Consider the following 23,019-nt stretch of genomic DNA (forward strand, 5'->3'; position numbering starts at 1 on the left):
GTCAGAGCACATGCTGGGGTTGCTGGCTCGATCCCCAGTGAGGGGCATGCATGAGGCAGCTGGTCAGTAATTCTCTCTCCTCATTGATGTTTCTATCTCTCCCTCTCCCTTCCTCTCTGAAGTCAATGAAAATATATTTAAAAACAAAAACAAAAAAAAAACCCCACAGAGGTGAAATGAACTTATTCTAGTATAACTTTCATTCATGTTGGGGGAATGGACAACTAACTTGACTATGTCAAGGGAATCAGATTAGACTTGACTCTGGAAGGCAGCCTCATGAATCTAGACTTCATGCTGTGGATAGTGGAGAGTCATGGAAGGTTTCTGGCTCAGAGTTATGACTTCATTTAAGTTAATTAAAATGAAATTAATCTGTTTAGGAAAGATTGAAGAAATAAGGCATCTGTGACAAGAAGAATTGCTTGAGATTATTAGTTAATTGTGGTAAATATGCCTGAGCTTTAAAGGAGGAAAAATGAAGTAATCGATTTCAGAGTCACTTCAAAGATTGAATCACCATGACAGGAACAGGTAGAAACACCTCAAATATTTACTGTTCTAAGATTAGAAAAGTTTTTTTTTTAAATGTATCTTTATTGTTGAAAATATTACAGATATCCCCTTTCCCCCTATTGATCCCCTCCACCCGGCACCTCCCCCTCTCCCCAGGATGCCTTCACCACACTATTGTCTGTGTCCATGGGTCATGCATATAAGTTCTTTGGTTAATTTCTACTGCCCCCCTCCCTGCTCTCTGAGATTTGTTAGTCTGTTCTATGCTTCTATGCCTCTGGATCTGTTTTGTTCATCAGTTTATTTTGTTCATTAGATTCTACATATGAGTGAGATCATGTGACTATTGTCTGATGGTATCAGTGGGATAAATAGGAAAATTGGAATAAATGCTATGTTTGGATTTAAGATGATAAATTTAGTTTTGGAAATTCTGAGCTTGAGATGATAACGAGGCAATAAGTAAAGATAAAGAAATTAATAGAACTATTCTCATTGCTTTTGGGAGTCATCCAAGTCAGAATGAGACTGCTGAAAAGAATAAGGCTGATGAGGAAAGGTGGTCTAAATATGAACTCGCAGGAGACAGAGAGTGAAAGGTAATAGGAATAATGGGTAAAGAGGAACCAGCAAAAGAGGTGGGAAAAGACAGAAACAGGAGGATAACTAGAATAGCACAGAATCACATGAGCCAAGGGGGAACATGGTAACCTACAACAAATCATCTGGAAGGACAGATTCTATGTGAGTAGTTAATTGGAGTTAAAAAGCAGAAATAAATAAGATTAAGGTATAAAACAGAGTCGTGGGATAAGGGTTTAGGATAAGTATCAAAGAAGTGATGTCATTAAACAGAGTTATGGAGAACAGAAGTAATGAGAGTCAATTTGTTCTTTAGTAAACAATTAACATCGACTGATTGAGCATATAGTACGTTCAAGGTCTGAGGCTGAGTGACGAGACATGAGTCATACTCTTAAGGAGCTTACTCTCTGATTTTGGAGATGGAAAGAATAACATAATGCAGCAAATGCTCATACTCAGATGAAAGTTGCACTCTATAATAGTTGATTACCACTTGATGCATGGGAAGAGAGTAAGCCCCATGGGCAGAGGATTAGGCCAAAGGCCTTAACAAAAGGTAGCCCTAAGCTTGGATGCAAAGAAAATGAAGACTTATGCAAACAGATAAAGGAAAAGACAAGGCACTCCAGGTAGAAAGGGCTGATGCTGAGAAAGTGTTAGGTGTTAGAATATTAGACATACTCTAATCAGCAGCGGTTCTCAGCCTGTGGGTTGAGACCCCTTTGGGGGTCGAACGACCCTTTCACAGGGGTTGCCTAAGACCATCGGAAAACACAGATATTTACATTACGATTCATAACAGTAGCAAAATTACAGTTATGAAGTAGCAACGAAAATAATTTTGTGGTTGGGGGTCACCACAACATGAGGAACTGTATTAAAGGGTCACGGCATTAGGAAGGTTGAGAACCATTAGAGTCTAATGCCTATCAGTGTGAATTCCCCAGCTCCCTATTGTCTGCTCACAGAACTCACGTTTATTCAGATAGCAATGGAGAACTGAGTTCAAGAAGAGTAGGGTCTTATCCTATCTTCAGGGAATAGGCTGTGATTGGTCCAAATTAGAAATTATATTTTCATGTACCTTTGCCATTTATTTGTCCAAGGTAGCCATGTAATTTAGTTCTGCCAATGAGAAACATGAGAAAGTTTACTTTATTTCTTTTTTATGAACTTATTAATAATTTTAAGTGAATATGTACATATACATACATATACACATATATATCTTATAATTAAGTTATTTTCCATGTTGTACTTAGAATATAAGAGAAAATGAATTTTTATTTTATTTTTTTAAATTAATCCTCACCCAAGAATATCATTTTATGTTTCATTGATTTTAAAAAAATATATCACATGATCTCATTCATTTGTAGAATATAATGAACAACATAAACTGATGAACAGAAATAGAACTAGAGTCATAGAAGCATTGAGCAGATTGTCCAATCTATGAGGAAAGGTGGGGGGTGGAGGTTGAGGGGTAAGAGATCAACCAAAGGACTTGTATGCATGCACATGAGCATAACCAATGGACACAGACAAGGTGGGCAGGTGAGGGCATGTGCTGGGGGGTGGGGCAGCTGGGGAGAGGTCAATGGGGGAAAAAGGAGACTTATATAGTACTTTAAACAATAAAGAATTTAAATTTAAAAAATATATGTATATATATATATATATATATATATATATATATATCTTTTAATTTCTTTATTGATTAAGGTGTCACATATTTGTCCTCATCCCCCCATTCCCATCCCACACCCCTCCCCACGGATGCCCCAACCCCCTGTTGAACTTAACCGTTAGATAGGCTCATATGCATGCACACAAGTCCTTTGGTTGATCTCTCCCCCCTCCCCCCAATCTCCCCTATCCTCCCTCTGAGGCCCGATAGTCCGATCGATGCCTCCTTGTTTCTGGTTCTGTTCTTGTTCATCAGTCTATATTGTTCATCATTTCCCCTAGATGAGCGAGATCATGTGTCACTAGAGATATACTTATAAGAACTGAATGTGAGACGAGCAATAATAGTTATGCTGACAGGCAGATGAATCAGTCTGTAGTGAGTTTCTTTCTGGACCAACAGTTCTTTAGAGACCCAATTTCAATGTCCACCAGTTCCTTATGTGTACATGTCAGCACTGACCCCTCAGCTCTGGATGGTGGACAAATGGTGGTAACGGAGGTCCGACTCCCTCTGGTTTGGTCTCGGCCAGACCCAGGGGCACGGCTTCACCCGGACTCAGGGGCACGTGGCCTCACCCAGACCCAGGGGCGCGTGGCCTCTCCCAGACCTAGGGGCGCGTGGCCTCACCCGGACCTAGGTGCGAGAGACCTCACCCGGATCCAGGGACACATGGCCTTACCCGGACCCGGGGGCGCGTGGCCTCTCCCAGACCCAGGGGCGCGTGGCCTCATGTATATATTTTTATTGGCTTCAGAGAAAAAGGGAGAGGGGGAGAGAGATAGAAACATCAATGATGAGCAAGAATCATTGATCAGCTGCTTCCTGCATGCCCCTCACTGGGGATGGAGGCTGCAACCAAGGCAGGTGCCCTTGACTGGAATTGAACCCATGACCCTTCAATCTGCAGGCCAACACTCTAACCACTGAGCAAACAGGCCAGGACTTCTTTATTTCTTAATAAAAAGGAGCTAACTTAGTTGGCCCAGTCGTTTTTTTCTTTTGGCTTTTCCCCTTTGTTCTGCTGATAAAATGAACTAATTCCTTAAGGAGCAGTAGCTAACTTGTAACTATGTTGACAAGCAATGAAGATAAAAGTGAAAACGCTAAATTTAGCTGAGCAGAGACTTAGAAAAATCCTGAGTGTTCGTTATTGTCATTGAGCAACTGCACTGGTCTGGAATATCTACCTCCAGATTTCTTGTTTCATGAGAAAAAGACACAACTATTTATAGCAACTATTAAATTATTATCTTTTTTATTTTGCAGCCAAATAATTCATAACAGACTCAAGTTTTGAGCACTTAAGACAATAGGGCATTAACAAATTGTGTGAAAAAGGCCAAAAGAAGTTTTGGATAAAATATAAAAAAATACTCTTTAATTGCACTCATTAATGGCAAGAAATAAGAAACATGCAGGCCAGAGACAGTGGTGTACCTGGGTACCCAGATAAGTGCATGGAGAACACACTCAAAACAGGCTTTGGGGTGGGAGTTTGGGGGTGGGCAGTAACCACAGCATGAGAACTTGAGCATTGATTTTGTGAGATTGTGAAATTTTAGAAGGGAAAAAACCATTCTGGAAGCCACCTAAAGTGAGAGTCTAATAAAAAATCCCTTACATAAAGCTGAAGTCACAAAGGACTTCACATTCACAGTGTGCATTGACTAGAAATAAATCTACCTCCTCTTTCTCTTTGGTAAAGTATAAGAAAAAGTGCCAGTCTCAAAACTTGGTAGTTAATGAAAATATTAAATTTGTTTTTTTTTATATTTATAACCACAATTCGATTTTGTGACCCTAATTTATGCTACCTGGCTAGTCAAAAATCCAAGTTGAGAATTCAGTTTAAGGTACCTCAAGACACCTGAAAGGAATAACATATCTTCAAACCAGGCATTAACACATTTTCACAAAGTTACAAGGCATATGAACAGTGTATAATAAAAAATGTTATTAAATACTAGTGGCCCGATGAATGAAAGTCATGCACGGGGGGGGGGGGGGGGGAGGGGGGGGCAAGTTCCCTCAGCCTAGTCTGCACCTTCTCCAATCAGGGATCCCTTGGGGAATGTCTGACTGCTGGTTTAGGCCTGATCCCTGTACTGGCAGCTGGACATCCCTCTCGCAATCTGGGACCGCTGGCTCCTAACGGTTCACCTGCCTGCCAGCTTGATCTCACCCCCAACAGCCCTCCCCTGCCAGCCTGATCTCACCCCCAACTGCCCTTCCCTCCCAGCCTGATCGCCCCTAACTGCCTCTGTCTCAGCTCCCACCACCATGGCTTTGTCTGGAAGGAAGTCAGATGTCTGGAAGATTGCCAGTTGACCTGGTCTAATTAGCATATTACCCTTTTATTAATATAGATAGATTATATAGGATAGGCTTGCTTAAATGGGGGGGAGGGGGAAAGCCTTCTTCAGCAGGAGGAGATGCTCTTGGCAGACAAAAATACATAATCCCTATATCTGGACTGATAGCCAGCCATATGCACTATACTGCCAAACCAGTCATTTAAAAATAGAACTGCTTTCTTACACCTTACACGAAATAGCTGTTGCCCTTAAAACCCCTCCTCAGCCCCCACCTTAGGATCTGCCTTTGCAGTTTACCCAGATTAGGTTCTGATTGGTTGGTTTCTATGCCAGTCAGCATCTCTGGGTCTATTTCCGGGCCTGATCAGAGAGGCAAGGCAGGTCAACAGCCACCCCAGGCTGCTGGCCAGCAGGCTGAACTGCTGATCTCTCGGAGAGAGAGAGAGGTGCGGCTGCTGGTGAGGCCTGGAGAGAGAGAGAGAAGCAGGGTCTGAACTGCAGCCACAGTAGTCACTGATCAGCCCTGCCTCTCTCTCTCCCTGAGATGTCAGCAGTTCAGCCCACTCCCCAGTCCCCGCCCACCAGAGCCTGCTGTGCACGAAGCCTGGGGTTTGGTCAAGCCTTTGGTCATTTTGGATGTTACAGACCCTGGGTTTTTATATATTAGGATAAGGAAATAAGCTATTCTATGAAAGAAAGAAAACAAACCATTATTCAAACTTCATATTTTGGGATTATAGGACACAGAATACAAAGAATGAAAATATCCTACCTTATAATAGAGAAACATGCAAATTGACCGCACCTCCGCTATGCCCATGATTGGGCCTGCGAGAGGCTGGGGGCGGGACTCCGGGTGGCTTATCTGGCGGTAGAGAAGACCAATATGGCGGTGCCCAATCCTCTTAGTTCTGGGGGTCCCGGGGGCAATCGCCACCCTGGGGGGGCTTGGCCAGGCTGAGCCAGGCGCTCCCGGGGGTGCCGGGGGCGATCGCCACCCTGGGGGTGTGTGGCCGGGCCGAGCCAGGCGCTCCCGGGGGTGCCGGGGGCGATCGCCACCCTGGGGGGGCATGGCCGGGCCGAGCCAGGCGCTCCTGGGGGTCCCGGGGGCAATCGCCACCCTGGGGGGGCGTGGCAGGACTCTCCCAGCCCCTCCCAGGGTCCCTGGGAACATTGCAGGCATGTGGTTGCTGAGACCCAGACCAGGCCTCTGGCCACAGATTCATAGCTTTGCCGAGACCTACGGCAGGGATCTGCCTCATCTGCAGAGAGACAGAGGTTCTGCAGTGCCCCCAAGATGTGGGTGGGCCCAGCCAGGGATCAAGGGGTATGGAAGGACTCCTGGCAGAGGGGCAAGGACCCTCACGCCTGAGGCGGGGGTTGAGGGGTGGAGCCACCTCAGTGAAGGGGTGCTGCACTGCAGGGTACTGGACTGACTGACATGATTCAGAGAAGCTCCCAGTGCTAATGGGACTCACTCAGGAGGCCTTCACACTTCAGAGGCAGTGACTACTGCTCCTGCCTTGACCCAAAAGCAAGCTCGCTACACCCTGCCCCATAGCAGAGCATGCTTAGGCAGTGAGTGGGAAGCCTTCCACCTGCTTCAGAGAAGCGGGGGCAGTAAAGAATGGGGGGAGAGGAAAGAATGTGGAGCATCAGCAATGAAGAGGTGCTTGAGAAAGAGGCTGGGAAGCCTGACTGGAAGGTTTGTTCTGTTTGCTGGGCTGCTGCCCCTTAGGAAGCGCAAAGAGCATGGCTCTGAGGGCTTCCTGTGTGCTGAGTCAAGTTCCACAGCCAACTGGAATTGGCCTCAGTTTCCTGGTCTGTAAAATGGATGAGGCGTGTCCCAGTGCCTTCACTGAGCTTTGATGGCCAATTGAGATACTATATAAAGAAAATGAGGGAAGAAGTGAGAAAGAAAAGGAATGATGAGAAACACAAAAGACTGAAAGGAACCTGTAAACCCATTGTAACTTAAATAGGGAATATAGTCAGTAGTGTTGTAATGATGGTATGATGCCAGGTGGGTACTAGAAATATCGGGGAACACTTTGTAAAGTATATGATTGTCTAACCACTATTCTGTAACTAATATAAAACCTGAAACCAATACAAAATAATGTTGAATGTAAAGAAATGAAAATTGGAGTGAAATTTTTATAAATTTCAAAGTTTAAATAAAAGCTGTAAAGGAAGGAAGGGGAGAATAAAAAGTGTTTTTCATTTTGCCACGTCATTAAAAAGACAGTTGTCTTTATATGGTGCTTTTATACTTTTCTAAGTCATTATCTCATTTTAATTTCTGGGCAACTTAAAGACAAGATAAGTATTCCCTCCACTATTCAAAGAAAGGAAATCTTGGTGTCTGGTCCTAATGATTCAATCGTCAAGCCCTTATTGTAAAGCAGGGTTAGTAAAATTTTCTGTGCAGGGTCATATCTATACTAATAAAAGCCTTGGGAGTGATCAGGCCAGCAGCGGAGGGTATTTGGGGGCAATCAGGCCCGCAGAGGAGCAGTTAGGGGGCAATCAGGCCAGCAAGGAAGCAGTTAGGGGGCAATCAGGCAGGTAGGTGAGCGGTTAGGAGCTAGTGGTCCCAGATTGTGAGAGGGATGTCCAACTGCAGGATTAGGCCCGATTCCACAGGATCGGGCCTAATTCTGCAGTTGGACATCCCCCGATGGGTCCCATATTAGAGAGGGTGCAAGCTGGGCTGAGGGACACCCTCCCCAGAGCACGAATTTCGTGCACCGGGCCTCTAGTATTTCAATAAAATGAAATTTGAGCAAATCTGAAAAAGCACAAAACAGAACCCTAGAAATAAAAATTATAATAATTAAAATGAAAACTCAATAGACCGGTTGAAAACAAATTATTCACATCTAAGAAAAAATTAATCAACAAAAACTGAAGAGATGATCTTAATAGTCCAGAGGGACAGAGGGATGAAAAATATAAAAAAATAGGTAAAAATATAGGAAGAATAAACAGAAAAGGTCAAACATACATATGTGTGTAAATATATTTAGTTGAAATTTCTGTTTGAGAAGAGAGAATGAAGCAGAGGAAATATATGAAGATATTACAGATGAGAATTTTCAAGAAATGATGAAACATTCCAATATCATCCAACAAATTCCAAATAAGAAAATTTAACAAATTTATACCTAGGTGCATCATAGTAGAACTGAAAAACATCAAAGTCATCCAACTCGGCTGGGGACCCTCGCCCATTCCCCTTCGAGGTATCAGAGTGTTTCTTTTGGTATTGCCCACCTGCCATGGGTTGGGGTGGGAGGCCTTTGGGAATGAGAAATTAACTTCCTTGCTCCAAATGGGCTTGCATTTCTCACTTTGCACTAGGCCCTGTAAATTATGAAGCTTGTCCTTGCCTGTAAGAACTGGCAGGATTTGGCTCCCTCACACCACTGAGAAGAGGTAAAGTAAGAGTACAGTCATGTGTAGCTTAACAGATAGGATACATTCTGAGAAATGCATCATTTAGGCAATTTCATCATTGTGTGAACATCACAGAGTATACTTCTACAAACATAGATAATATAGCTTACTACACAACTGGAGTATATGGTATAGTCTATTGTTCCTAGGCTATAAACTTTTACAGCATGTTACTGTACTGAGTACTGTAGGCAACTGTAACAAAATGGTAAGTATTTTTGTATCTAAGCATATCTAAACATAGAAGAGATACAGTTAAAAATAGTATAAATAATAAAAAGTGGTTCACTGGTAGCTGGCACTTACCTTTAACAGAGCTTGCAGAACTGAAAGTTGCTCTGGGGTGTCAGTGAGTAAGTGGTGCGTGAATGCGAAAGTTTAGGACATACTGTACACTTCTGTAGACTTTATAAACATTGTACATTTATGTTGCACCGAATTTATAAAATACTAGTAGCCCTGCGCACGAATCCATGCACCAGTAGCTTGCCAGTAGTTCACTGCCGCCCTCCAGTAGCTCTCCACCCGCTGTCCCGCCTTCCTGTAGCTCCCCCCGCCCCCTCGCCCACCCTCCTCATAACTTGCTGCCCTGCCCCCTTCTGTAGCTCTCCTCGGCCCACTTGTAGCCATTAGCTCACTGCCACCCTCCTGTAGCTCTATGCCCACTGCCCCGCCCTCCTGTAGCTCCCTCTGCCCCCCCGCTCCCCCCATAGCTTGCTGTCCTGCCCCCTCCTGTAGCTCTCTGCCACCTGCTTGTAGCTTACTGCCCCACCTTCCTGCTGATCCACGATCCAGTCATTACACGGTTGGTTGTTACACATCACGGCATAATGACTATTTGCATATTACATCTTTATTATATAGGATATATTTCTCTCTTCAATAAATTAACATTAGCTTACTGTAACTTTATAACTTTACTAGAGGCCCGATGCACGAAATTCGTGCAAGGGGCTTGGCCCTCGCAACCCCGGCTTTGTCCTGAAGTTCGCCTGGACGGTTGTCCAGAAGGTCATCCGGAGGTTGTTCTGTTGTTTGTTCTAATTAGCATATTAGCTCTTAATTTAACTTTTTATAAATTTTTAACTCTTTTATAGCAACATTTATCTTAAAACACAAACACATTGTACATCAGTGCAAAAATCCTTTTGTCCTTATTCTATAAGCTTTTTTCCTATATTTAAAATTGTTTATTTTCTACTCTCTAAACTGTTTTGCTAAAAACTAAGGCACAAGCACACATGTTAGCCTAGGCCTACATGGGGTCAGGATTCAATATCACTGTCTTCCACCTCTGTGTCTTGTCCCAGTGGTAGGTCTTCAGGGGCCAGAACGCACATGGGAGTGTCCTGTCTCCTTTGGCAGCAATGCCCTCTTACGGAACACTTCCTGAAGGACTTGTCTGAGGATCTTCTTAAGGAGGTGTCACTCTTTTCACAGATATGTCCATGCTGGTTGGCTTCATTTGGCTTTTTTTTTTTTTTTTCATCATATATTTGTAAGCAGATAATGCAACGTGAACATTTCTCTCTATTAATAAAAATCCTTTGGTGTTGGGGCCCATGTTTTCACACTTTGAAGGAGCTTTTGAGATCTGAAAAAGCTTCTGCTAACCCTTTCACTGTGAACGTTCTTGGTTTTCTTTTTGTTTTCCTGAAGTTTCCTTTGATCTTGCCTCTTCTTCAGCCATGCATTCCTATTCCAGTTCCAACAGCACCTCCTTAGGTCATCCTCCTCCACGCCCAGATGAAAGTTGTTTGCCACCTGAATCACAACCCTGTTAATTTTTGAAGTCTTCTCCTCCTTGGCAACTACTTTGAAACCTTGGACAAACCTCTTAAGTGTCTTCTTCCAGATGCCATTCCTACAGTCCTTGGTGGCATCACTCCAAGCCCAAACAAGGTTCCCGAGGCAGTCATAGATGTAATCCTCCCAGAATTACATCAGTGTCATCAATAGCTTGGACAAAGGTCCTCTTCAGGTAGTAGGCCTTAAAAGGTAATAGAGCTCCTTGATCTATTGGTTCAAATTGGTGGTGTTAGGAGAGATTAAAACCACTTTGTTATTGGGATAAACATCACTAATGAAAGGAGGATGTCTGGGAGCATTATCAACAAGGAGCAGAATCTTGAAAGGTATGTTATTCTCCAAAAAGTACATCTCCATTTGCTGGCATAGCAATTCAGGAGGGCATCTTGGAAAAAAGAGCTCGATCGTCTATGACTTCTTATTGCTCCTGCAGTAGGATGGCAGTGTGTGCTTACTGATACGCCTGAAGCCCTGAGGTTCTCACTGTGCCAGATCACAAAGGGTTTCAATGTAGCCTGCCACATTGCCCCCAAGCAAGACTGTATCTTGTCTTCATTTTTTAAAATAGTTCTTTATTATTGAAAGTATTACATATGTTTCCTTTTCCCCCCATTGACCCTCTCCAGCCCCCCTCCCCCCACCCCAGGCCTTTAGCACTCTATTGTCTGTGTCCATAGATTATGCATATATGCATACAAGGTCTTTGATTGATTACCTCCCACCCACCCACCCTCCCCTGCCTTCCCTCTGAGATTTTGCACTAGGTTCGATGTTCCCATGTCTCTGGATCCACTCCATTCACCAGTTTATTTTGTTACTTAGATTCCATATTGTTATCTTGTCTTTAAAAGCCTTGAAACCGGACATTGATTTGACATCCTTCTGGATAAAAGTTCTTTCAGGCATCAGTTTCCAGAATAAGGACGTTTTATCCATATGGAATATTTGCTCTGCCAATTTCCTTCCAGAATGAGCTTATCTAGAGTTTCCAAAAATTCTTCAACTGCAAACTATATTGTAAGATTGTCTATTTATTTTGAATTCAAATTAATTTTTGCTTTGTAAGTTTTGAGAGTATGTTGTTAGGTACATACATTTCATAATTAGGTTTTTAAAATGAATTGACTTTTTATCAATATGAAATATTCCTCTTTTTGCTTCATTATGAAGCCTACTTTATTTAACATTAATGTAACAAAGTAGCTATTTTTTTTACAATAGCTTTTTTTTTTTTAAAGTTAGGGTTTGCATGGTATATATCTTTCCTTGATGTAATTTTCTCATTATCTATGACATTCCATTTAAATTGTATCTTTTGTAAATAGCATATGACTAGGTCTTATTTTTATGCATTCTGATGATCTTTTAACTGGAATGTTTAGTCCATTTATATTTAATGCAATTACTCAATATTTGTATAAGTATACTAGTATTGTCTTGCTATTTTGTTTTCTGTTTGTTCCATTTGGTTGTTTGTGTGTTTTTATCCTTATGTCCTTTCCTTCCCATTTTGAATTGAGTATATTTTTATTGTAGTGTAGCTTTTCTACTGGATTATCCTTTGCAATAATTTTATAGGTTAGTATAAAGCATTTGTAATATATACAATTAAAATTTTATAGTCAAGCTCAAAATTCATATTACACTATTTCAACAGTAAAGTAAGAACATTATCTGGAATGCCATTCATGCCACTTCCTATACTTTGTGTGTGTTTTTTTTTAACATACATTTTTATTGATTTCAGAGAGGAAGGAAGAAGGAGAGAGAGATGATACAAGAGAATCATTGGTCGTCTGCCTCCTGAATGCCCCCTACTGGGGATCGATCCTGCAACCTGGGCATGTGCCCTTGACTGGAATCAAACCTGGGACCCTTCAGTTTGCAGGCCGATGCTCTATCCACTGAGCCAAACTGGCTAGGGCTACTTTGTGCTTCTTTTTGACATATGTTTTAATGTTCTATGTATAAAAGCCAATAAAACATCATCATTATTACTTTAAACATTCAACTATTTTAAAATAAATTTAAAATATTTTATATTAACTTACATATTTACTTTTTTGTGCTTTTTACTTCTTCCTGCATATTCAGTCTTCCATCCAAGATAACATCCCTGCAGCCTGAATAACTTTCTCTAGAATTTCTGGTGTGTGGTATGCTGGCAACACATTTATTAGCCTCAGTTTCACTGCGTATACAGTGAGACTGTACTTAGAGGGTTTTATTCTCAAATGTGTCTCTTTTTATGTGTTCAGTTATGTGCAACATTCCTGCCTTGTCCAATGTCTCATAATTTTTTATGTACATCAGACATTTTTGTAATTGATTAGTAGACATTTAAGTAGATAACATTTAAATAAAGAACATGGTCATTTCTCTTCTAGGCAATTTCTGTGATCGCTTTGATGTAATCAGTAGTTGAGTTGGGATAGTATGCTTTACCTATTGCATTATTAGATTTATATTTGCTTTTTCCCTACTTCAAAAATCTTTTGATAGTCCAGGTTATTTTTAAAAGTTGCCCAAATAGATTTGCCTAGTGAAATTTATTTCTGTTACACAAATCTGTAATAATCAGAGGTAATAAAATTTATTTTATTGTTCTTAAAGTTGGATTCAAAATTATTAAGTGCACCTTAAATATATTCTGTTCATTGTTGTAGTCAATGATGGCAACATGATTAATATTTGGTAATTGTCATGAGCATTAAAATTATTTTTCTGCTCAGGGTATAATTTTTCTTACTGTTGGGGGATTATCCATGGCAAGATTGATGAAATGTGAGGTCTCTTTCTCCTTACTCTCCCTATCACCATTACCTGTAATTCATGAACTAGGCTCAGCTATCTGGAGGCTTGCCCCCAGAATTTTCAGTGTGGGGCAGTGAAACAAGGACTAGAAATAATTAAAAAGTATTTAGAGTCTAGCGATGTCAGCACCATGTGTCCACACAGTGATGTCGGCACTGACCTGTGGTAGCGAGGTAACTATACTGTTCCTATGACATGGCTTTTATTTGGGTTCTGCAGCCCCAATCCTTTGGTTTCTGCCCATTTTCTGAGCCCATTTCTCTATGCAGCCTTCTCATAACTTAACCATGCTTGACTTTTGTAAGCAAGAACTCTCACTGATATAGGCACCTTCTAAATGCCAGGTGCCAGTCTAGATGCTGAGGTCATAGAGATGAAAAGATATGGTTTCTGCTTGCAGAAAAGTACAATATAGTGAGGAACTAGATACACTAAACAAAGTATCTACAATAGTATGTATAAATGTATAGTGTGTGTGTGTGTGTGTGTGTGTGTGTGTGTGTGTGTGCGCGCGCGCTATAATGGAGGTATGTGCAAAGACAGAGGAGACGAGAAAGGAGTGCCTATGCTTGCTTAGGGAGTCAGGCACACACACGGAGTGGTGACTCTGGAGCTGAGACAACAGCTGTCAGAGGAAAGTAGCTATGCAGCGGGTTGGCAAAAGGATTCCAGACAGTGGGGATAGTATGGGTCATCATAGTGAATTCCACCAGGGAATACCCATACGTCACTAAGGCAATGGGGTGGATGCAAGGTGAGAGAATGGCAGGAGGACAGACTGTGGATGGATGCCACACTAAGGTATTTAGAATTTGGAGAATAGAATATTATTAGGTAGATCTCTCTAGAAAGGAGAGGGTGGATGGAGCAAGGAGTCAAGAGGTAAAGAAACCTGTTAAGACTGTGGTGTTTCTCTTAGACAATTTTCTATTTCAAAGGGATGAAATAACATCTCTTTACAATATCACCTACGCTCCTTTTGCAGACTCACAGGTGTAATGTCTCAATAGCAGATCTGACTTCTTTTGACTTCTAAATATTAAGAGCTAACAAGTAAATCATTTTTTATCTTTCAGGATCTTAGTTCATTTGTCATGATATATCCATTCTATCTCACCCTTTACATGTTATTGGAAAGCAATAACAAAATTTACCTCAGTTGTAAATGTTAAAAAAGAACTTTGAAGTATTACCTAATACATTGAAAAGTCAATATCTTTCTTTTATCTTTGAAGATTTGTCTCATGCTGATTTTCTTTCTTTCTTTCTTTTTTAAATTTATTGGGGTGACATTGGTTAACATAATTATATAGGTTTTATTTTTATTTTTTTTAAAATATATTTTATTGATTTTTTACAGAGAGGAAGAGTTAGACACATCGATGATAGAGAAACATCGATCAGCTGCCTCTTGCACACCCCCTACTGGGGATGTGCCCGCAACCAAGGTACATGCCCTTAACTGGAATCGAACCTGGGACCCTTGAGTCCGCAGGCCAATGCTCTATCCATTGAGCCAAACCGGTTTCGGCTAATTATATAGGTTTTAGGTGTGCATTTCTATAACACACCATCTGTATATTGTATGGTGTGTTCATCACCCTAAGTCAAGTTTCCTTCTGTCACTATTTATTCCTCTTTACCCTCTTCTACCTCCCACCCCCTTTCTCTTGGTAACCACCATACTGTTGTCTGCATTTAAGCTGTTTTCATTTTATTTTATTAAAACCTTCACCTCTAAAGTGTCCGTTTCTTAATTGTGCATGTTGCTAGCACTGCTAAAGGAATGAGTGAAAGCAGAAGTGAGGCAAGGGTAACAATTGGACAGATGTAAATTACTGAATGACTGAAGAGATGAAATGTGCATGGGGACAAGGAGTTATTAATAATGAGATCCTGATGGTTTAACGAAAAGGATAGCAGGATGTTTCAAAAAAATTAACATAAGATAATGATCAAAGCAGAGAGGTTTCTTTATGCAGAAGGCAACATACACAAGCCTAAATTCTGCCAGTAAATGATTTCCCTCCTCCAGTCACTGTGTCCTCTTCTTGCTTTAGACTAAGCTGCAGCCAGGCAGATGAGGAAAAATTGTGCTCATAATCTGTATGGAGGGAGAGGAGAGAGGAAAGAAGAGAGAGGGAAGGAAGAAGCAGTGAACTGAAGAGGAGGCAGAGGGAAGTCAGGAAAGTCTCAGAGTCAGTAAAAGAAAACAGATAAACTAAAAAAAAAAAAAATTGAACTAATTCCAGCTACTGCCTGGGTTAAATAGGAATTGTGGATCAGTCAGGAGTCTAAACCCTCATTATAGCAATTGTTCCAACCATTCTTTACTGTTTGTTGAATTAAAACAATCTAAGTAAACTTAGATTATAAAAAGGGAGAAGTCAGTCCTGCCAAGAATAAAAAAAGAGCTGATGCAAGAAGAGATGGTGGAGATGATAAAGTGTTATTGGTCTAAAATAAGAAAGTACATCATTTATAATAAATGAGGTGAAAACCAGGAAATATAGAAGAATGTTAAGATTCAGGAAGCTGCACTGCCTGTATTGTCTGTGTCATTTATGGTAAAGTTAATTTTCCAATTTAACATTTTAAATAAGTTTTCTCTTCCCTCTCCTACCCTTTCATACTTAAAGTTTTTGTTGAAATTATAAAATGGATACATGTTTATTGTAAAATTTGTGGAAATGTATGTAAGCAATTTCATTGAAATATTTTTTGGTTATTTCTAACTTTTTTGCAATGACAAACAAAAAGATGATTGTATTTATGTTTCATATGTTTCTGTATTAATGTAGGATAAAATATGAGAAGTAAAATTGCTGGGTCAAAGCAATTGTGCACTTATTTTGATAAATATTACTAAGTAGCTTGTTGAAGTGTTGTGATAATTTATACTTGGCCTGGCCTATGTGGCCCAGTGGTTGAGTGCCGACCTGTAAACCAGGAGGTCATGGTTCGATTCCTGGTCAGGGTACATGCCCAGGTTGCGGGCTCCGTCCAAGTGGGTGGCACGCAGCCAGTTGATGATTCTCTCTCATCATTGATGTTTCTATCTCTCTCTCCTTCTCCTTTCCTCTTGAAATCAATAAAAATATAAAAAAGTGCATAAAAGTCCATGATTGTGCTAATTTTCTCTTACATTCACCAACACTAGATATTATTATTCTTTTAAATCTTGGCTTGCCTTATAAGTAAATTAATTTCTTCTTGTTTAAATTGTAATTGATTAGCAGTAATGGGAATCCTATCTAATAAAAGAGTAATATGAAAATTGACCATCACTCCAACACACAAGATGGTCGCCCCCATGTGGTCAAAGATGGCTGCCGCCATGTGCACACAAAATGGCCAACCCAAGATGGCCTGCAGGGGAGGGCAGTTGTGGGCGATCAGGCCTGCGGGGGAGAGCAGTTGGGAGGGACCAGGCCTGCAAGGGAGGGCAGTTGGAGGCGATCAGGACTGCAGGGGAGGGCAGTTAGGGGTGACAAGGCCTGCAGGGGAGGACAGTTAGGGCCTACCAGGCTGGCAGGGGAGGGCAGTTACAAGCAATCGGGCCAGCAGGGGAGGGCAGTTAGGGGTGACCAGGTTGGCAAGGGAGGGTTGTTAGGGGTGACCGGGCCAGCAGGGGAGGGCAGTTGGGGGTGATCAGGCCTATAAGGGAGGACAGCTAGGGGCGACCAGGCCAGCAGGGTAGGGCAGTTAGGGGTAACCAGGCTGGCAGGGGAGGGCAGTTAGGGGCAATTGGGATGGCAGGGGAGCAGTTAGGAGCCGATCAGGCTGGCAGGGGAGCGGTTAGGGTGTGATCAGGCTGGCAGGCAGACGCAGTTAGAGGCAATCAGGCAGGCAGGCAAGCAAGCGGTTTGGAGCCAGCAGTCCTGGATTGTGAGAAGGATGTCCAACTGGGATCAGGCCTAAATGGGCAGTCAGACATCCCTCGAGGGGTCCCAGATTGGAGAGGGTGCAGGCTGGGCTGAGAGAACACCCCCCCCCCCACCCTGTGCACGAATTTCGTGCACTGGGCCTCTAGTAGTTTTATATGCTTACTGGTGGTAATGTTACTTAAAAATAACTTGTAAGAGCTTCCCATATAAATTGATATTTACCCTCTATCATACAAGTTGAAAGTACTTTCTTCCAGTTTACGTTTGTTTATAGTATCTTTTCATATAAAAGTATTATGGTTTTATGTAATCAAATGTGTTAATCTTTTTCTTTAGGGTTTCTGGGTTTTATATCTTGATTAGAAAGAATTATAAGAATATTCTCATCCACATCACTGCCATCTTCTTGGTGAATAGTGAGGCTCAAAGTCTGGTTCTAAAATTTAAAGGACTATTTAAAGTACTTTAGGTAATCAAATTGACAGAAAATATTAGCCATCTTAAAAGTATTTAATAAATTATTGAAATTATTTTAATGAAAACCTACCTTTTATGTGATCGTTCCTTCTTTATCTTCCTAGCATTGCAGCCTCCACCAACAACTGCATGCTACTCAGAAGGCTAAGTGAAAGTTAAAAGACATTTCTATGACAAAAAAAGAATAAATTCTCACTTTGCAATTCCTGCTGTGAATAGAATACAAGGTACATTCTTTATTTAGAGAAGAGGTCATGTTATGCAGACCATGTATTGGCATATCCATTTGTTCCCACATAATAAGCAGTGAAGGTGAAGATGCGTATCTGTGTCAATATTGCTGTGAGTAACAGCTCTTGATGGCACATTCCTGCACCCACCATCACCATAAAGGCATTGCTGGATACCAAGCTCAATAGTGAATAAGCCACACCACTCTTTCCCAAATAAGTATGAGGTCAGCAAGGTTTGAAGAGAGAGGAAACATAGAAACTGCTATTAGTTACTAAATTTGGTCATCTCGTACAGTTATATCTGGCCATTTTCCTGTCCCAGTGAATATAAACCCCACCTATCCTTTAAGGCTCAGCTCTTTCTCTTAATGTCTACTTTAATCTCCCGATCCAGGATTCATATATCTGTTTTCTGAATTTTGGCCATGTATGTGCACAACTCTTCCCCACGTATCTATTTCTATCTTACTTTCTAGTTATTTAAGTAATTATAATTTATTCTTTTTAAAAAATATGTCTTGATTGATTTCAGAAAGGAAGGGAGAGGAAGAGAGAGAGAGAGAAACATCAATGATGAGAGAGAATCATTGATCGGCTGCTTCCTGCACAATCTGGGATTGAGCCTGCAACCTGAGCATATGCCCTGACTGGGAATCAAAGCATGACCTCCTGGTTCATAGGTTGGCACTCAATCACGGAGCCACAGTGGCCAGGCATGATTTATTCTTATTAGAATGTAAACTCAGTGTGGGATAGATATTTGTCTAAATGAACTTGACATTTCCATAGTGCTTACTATGATGATCTCACTGTTCTGAGTAGGTAAAAGTGGAATTTAACTCTATTAGAGGAGAGAAAGACAAAAAAATCAAAATTAGAACTTGGGAAAACAAGAGCCAGTAAAATTATTAAAAAGCGGTACTAACCTAGGTAATGCAGTTGGAATGGCTACCAAACAGAAAAAAAAAGTCCAAATTTAGGCTTTCTTACTTTTTCTGTGAATATCTTTAAAAAAAAAATCTCAGACTGCTATGACTTATAGTAGTGGTCTGTTTTGCTCTTTAAGGGACTACTGAAAATAAAAAAAATACCACTTTATTTTATAAATTAAACTTTAAGTCACAGAAAATAAGGACACAAAAATAGGAAGAACTAGGAAGAAGAGAAAATTAACATGTCTAACAACTGATTTGTGTATTAAAATTTATGATTAGTCTTTCCATCCATCTGGATGATATTTGATCACTTATGTTGCTCTGATTCAGGCAAGTCCACGCTTCATATAAATATAACTAATCTTTACTGATTTTCTTTGACATACATTTTCAGTCTAATATAGTAAATGTAGAGCAAAAAACAGAAAGATGTTTTGCATACAACAGGATTCAATCTTTTCAAATAGGAGCAAAAATTGCCCTAGCCTGTTTGGCTCAATGAGTAAGGTGTTGGTCTGCGGATCGAGGAGTCTTGGGTTCGATTCTGATCAAGGGTATGTACCTGGGTTGCAGAATCTCCTCCCAGGCCTGGGCCCTGGTCAGGGCTCATGCAGGAGGCAACCAATTGGTGTGTTTCTCTCACATCAGTATTTCTCTCTGTCTTTCCCTCTTTTCCACTCTCTCTAAGAAACCAATGGAAAAATATCCTCCGGTGAGGATGAAAATAATAAAAGAGTAATATGCAAAATGACCCCAACTCTGCCACACCCACAAGCCATGCCCAAAAGCCACACCCAGCAGCCAATCAGGAGCAAATATGCAAATAAACCCAACCAAGATGACTACAGCCACAGAGAACAGGAGGGAGGCTTGGGTTTCCCCAGTAACAAAGGAAGCCAAGCTTTCTGCCTGCCGTTGCCAGCCTAAGCCTCCACTCAAGGCTACAAAGTTTCAATTATAGAAGGTAAACAAATCCAAACAGAAATGGCGGCAGCCACTAAGCTAGAAAGAGCAGGAGGCAAGGGTTGCCCCCGGCAATGGAGGAAGCAAAGCTTCTGCAGCCCTGGCTGGCCTAGGCCTCCGCTCCAGGCTACAAAGTTTCAATTATAGAAGATACACAAACCCCAAAAGAAATGGCTGCCGGCCATGGAGCGAGCAGGAGGCTTGGCTCCGCTTCAGGCTACAAAGTTTCAATTGTAGAAGGAAAATAAATCCCAGATACCAGGGCCTCTGCTTGGGTCACCAGCGGGCGTGGCCGGCCTGCAAACCACCACAGGCCCTTCACCCAGGCTGCCCCACACCCCAAGAGAACCCCCACCCTGATCCAGGATACCCTTCAGGGCAAACCAGCTGACCCCCACCCATGCACCAGGCTTCTATCCTATCTAATAAAAGAGTAATATGCAGATTGACCATCATTCCAACACACAAGATGGCTGCCCCCATGTGGTCAAAGATCCTGCCCCCATGTGGACACAAGATGGCCGGCACAAGATGGCCAGCAGGGGAGGGCAATTGGGAGGGACCAGGCCTACAAGGGAGGGCAGTTGGGACAATCAAGCCTGCAGGGGAGGGCAGTTAGGGGTGACCAGGCCAGCAGAGGAGGGAAGTTGCGGGTGACCGGGCCTGCAGGAAAGGGCAGTTGGGTGGGACCCAGGCCTGTAGGGGAGAGCAGTTGGGGGGACCAGGCCTGCAGGGTATGCCAGTTAGGGGTGACCAGGCTTAGAGGGGAGGGCAGTTAGGGGCAAACACGCTGGCAGGGGAGCAGTTAGGCATCAATCAGGCTGGCAGGGGAATGGTTAGGGGGTGATCAGGCTGGCAGGCAGAAGAGGTTAGGGGCAATCAGGAAGGCAGGCAGGCAAGCAGTTGGGAGCCAGCAGTCCTGGATTGTGAGAGGGATGTCCGGCTGCCCAGTTAGGCCCGACATCCCAATAGGATCGGGCCTAAACGGGCAGCCGGACATCCCTCGAGGGGTCCCAGATTGGAGAAGGTGCAGGCTGGCCTGAGGGACGCCCCCCCCCTCCCGTGCACGAATTTTGTGCACTGGGCCTCTAGTAATAATAATAATCAAATAGGAGCAAAAATGATGGTCTATATTGTCATTTTATTTGAACCATAGTGTTGGCTTGGAGATTCTTCAAAATCTACATTGCAGCTACACACCTCCTGGCTAGCTTATATAGGCACACTCTGATTAGAGCAATGTAGTTATCTTCAACGAAAAAATAGTTAATTAAGTTGTTATCATTCCTTAGTCATCAACAGAGGATGGTCAATAATCAATTAGAGAAGGCAGGGAGAATCTTATACAAGCTGGTACTGGTAGTTTTTTTAAAAAATTATTTTATTGAATCTGTCTCCCGACACAAAAATCCCTCTAGCAATTATGGACTCCCTTGTAAATGACCATTTCATAATTTACAGCTTGCCAGGAGCATCTTCAACTCAAACATGTGTGTAATTCACTCTCTGGCTCATTTCTGTCACACCTCCCTCCGCTCTATCACACTTGCTAAGTGCTCCACTGAGAATATGTGTTCCCCTTTGACTGAGAAACTGACCTAGCATCCAGAAATACTATAAGGGAATTCCATAGGCCAGGGTTCACATTTCACTTCTAATCACTGATTTCAGCCTCCTACCTCTTCTGCTGTGGTTTAATACCCATCTTTATCTTTCTAAACTATCAGAGTTATGGATAAACAACTCAGTTGATAAATTTGAATTTTAGTTCCTTTACTATTTGTATTTCTCCTCCTCTGGTAGGGATACCAATGATCTGTGAACTATCCAAAATGTGGGTTTTAATAGGTAAAAGAAAGAAGAAAAATGCTACAGAGACCTTATCAGCCCCAAATCCCTTTCTGAATAATATATACTTAAATATATGGCAATATGAAAATTTCCCCATCCTGTAAAAAAATATACAATTTGGCTATAATATAGCTCTTGTCTTTATTAGTAGTAACATTCACACTACTATTAAATGAGCGTATTTCTTTTCTTTTTAAAAATATATTTTTATTGATTTCAGAGAGGAAGGGAGAGAGAGAAGCATCAGTGATAAGAGAGAATCACTGATTGGCTGCCTCCTACACTCCTCACTCTAGGGATCGAGCTCACAACCTGGGCATGTGCCCTGAACAGGAATGGGACCTTGACCTACTGGTTCATAGGTCGACACTCAACCACTGAGCCACACTGGCTGGTTGGGCTTATTTCTCTTCTATTATGCATGGTAATGGGGGCTGAGGAAAAGCAGATAGCCATATTAATAGCTCTGGGCCTATCTGGGAGTGGGTTACATTTCCAGAAAGCTAATTTGTTTGCTAAAAATATATTGCATGCCCCCCTTTTTAAAAGCTATTTTTGTGTGTTTGTTTGTTTTGTTAATCCTCACCTAAGTATATTTTCTCCACTGATTTTATTTTATTTTTTAAAAAAATATTTTTATTAATTTCAGAGAAGGATAGAGAGATAGAAACATCAATGATGAGAGAGAATCATTGATCGACTGCCTCCTGCACACCCCACACTGGGGATTGAGCCCACACTCCCAGGCATGTGCCCTGACCAGGCATTGAACGGTGACCTCCTGGTCTATATGCCAGTGCTCAACCACTGAGCCATGCTGGCCTGGCTTGTCTTCTCCATTGATTTTAGATAGAGAGGAAAGGAGGGGGGGAGAGAGAGAGGGGGAGAGAGAGAGACAGAGAGAGAGAGACAGAGAGAGAGAGAGAGAGAGAGAGAGAGAGAGAGAGAGACATCAATGTGAGAGAGACACATTGATTCATCGTCTTCTGCAAGTGCCCTGGAGGGAGCTGGGGATTGAACCTGTAACCCAGGAACATGCCCTGGATCAGGAATTGAATCTAACACTCTTCAGTGCAAGGGTGACGCTCTAACCATGGATCCACACTGGCAAGGGCACATGCCCCCCCTTTTTAATGCACTGTACTTTGCCAGGCTTCCCAACATGGCCTTGGGACAGGGCAAGGAGTGAAGGTGGGAAAGAGTCTAAACAATAGACACAACTGCAGATGTTACTGTATCACCAAGGTCTAGCCAGAGAGCCATAAAAATGGAGCCAAAGTGATGAATCTGGGACCAATGTTCAGTTACTATTCATTCAATTAACATTTGCAGATCTCCTAGGATGGGCTAGCAAGGTTCTGGGAAAAGAGCAGTAAATGTGTGAATCACTGTACTTCCTACTGAATTTTCAGTCTAGGGTGGAGCTGGAGAGACTAGGAGGAGGTACCAGCAGAAGAAGAGACAGTCAGTCATGAGGACAGA

Source organism: Eptesicus fuscus, chromosome 2 (assembly GCF_027574615.1).
Source record: "Eptesicus fuscus isolate TK198812 chromosome 2, DD_ASM_mEF_20220401, whole genome shotgun sequence".
NCBI classification, from domain to species: Eukaryota; Metazoa; Chordata; class Mammalia; order Chiroptera; family Vespertilionidae; genus Eptesicus; species Eptesicus fuscus.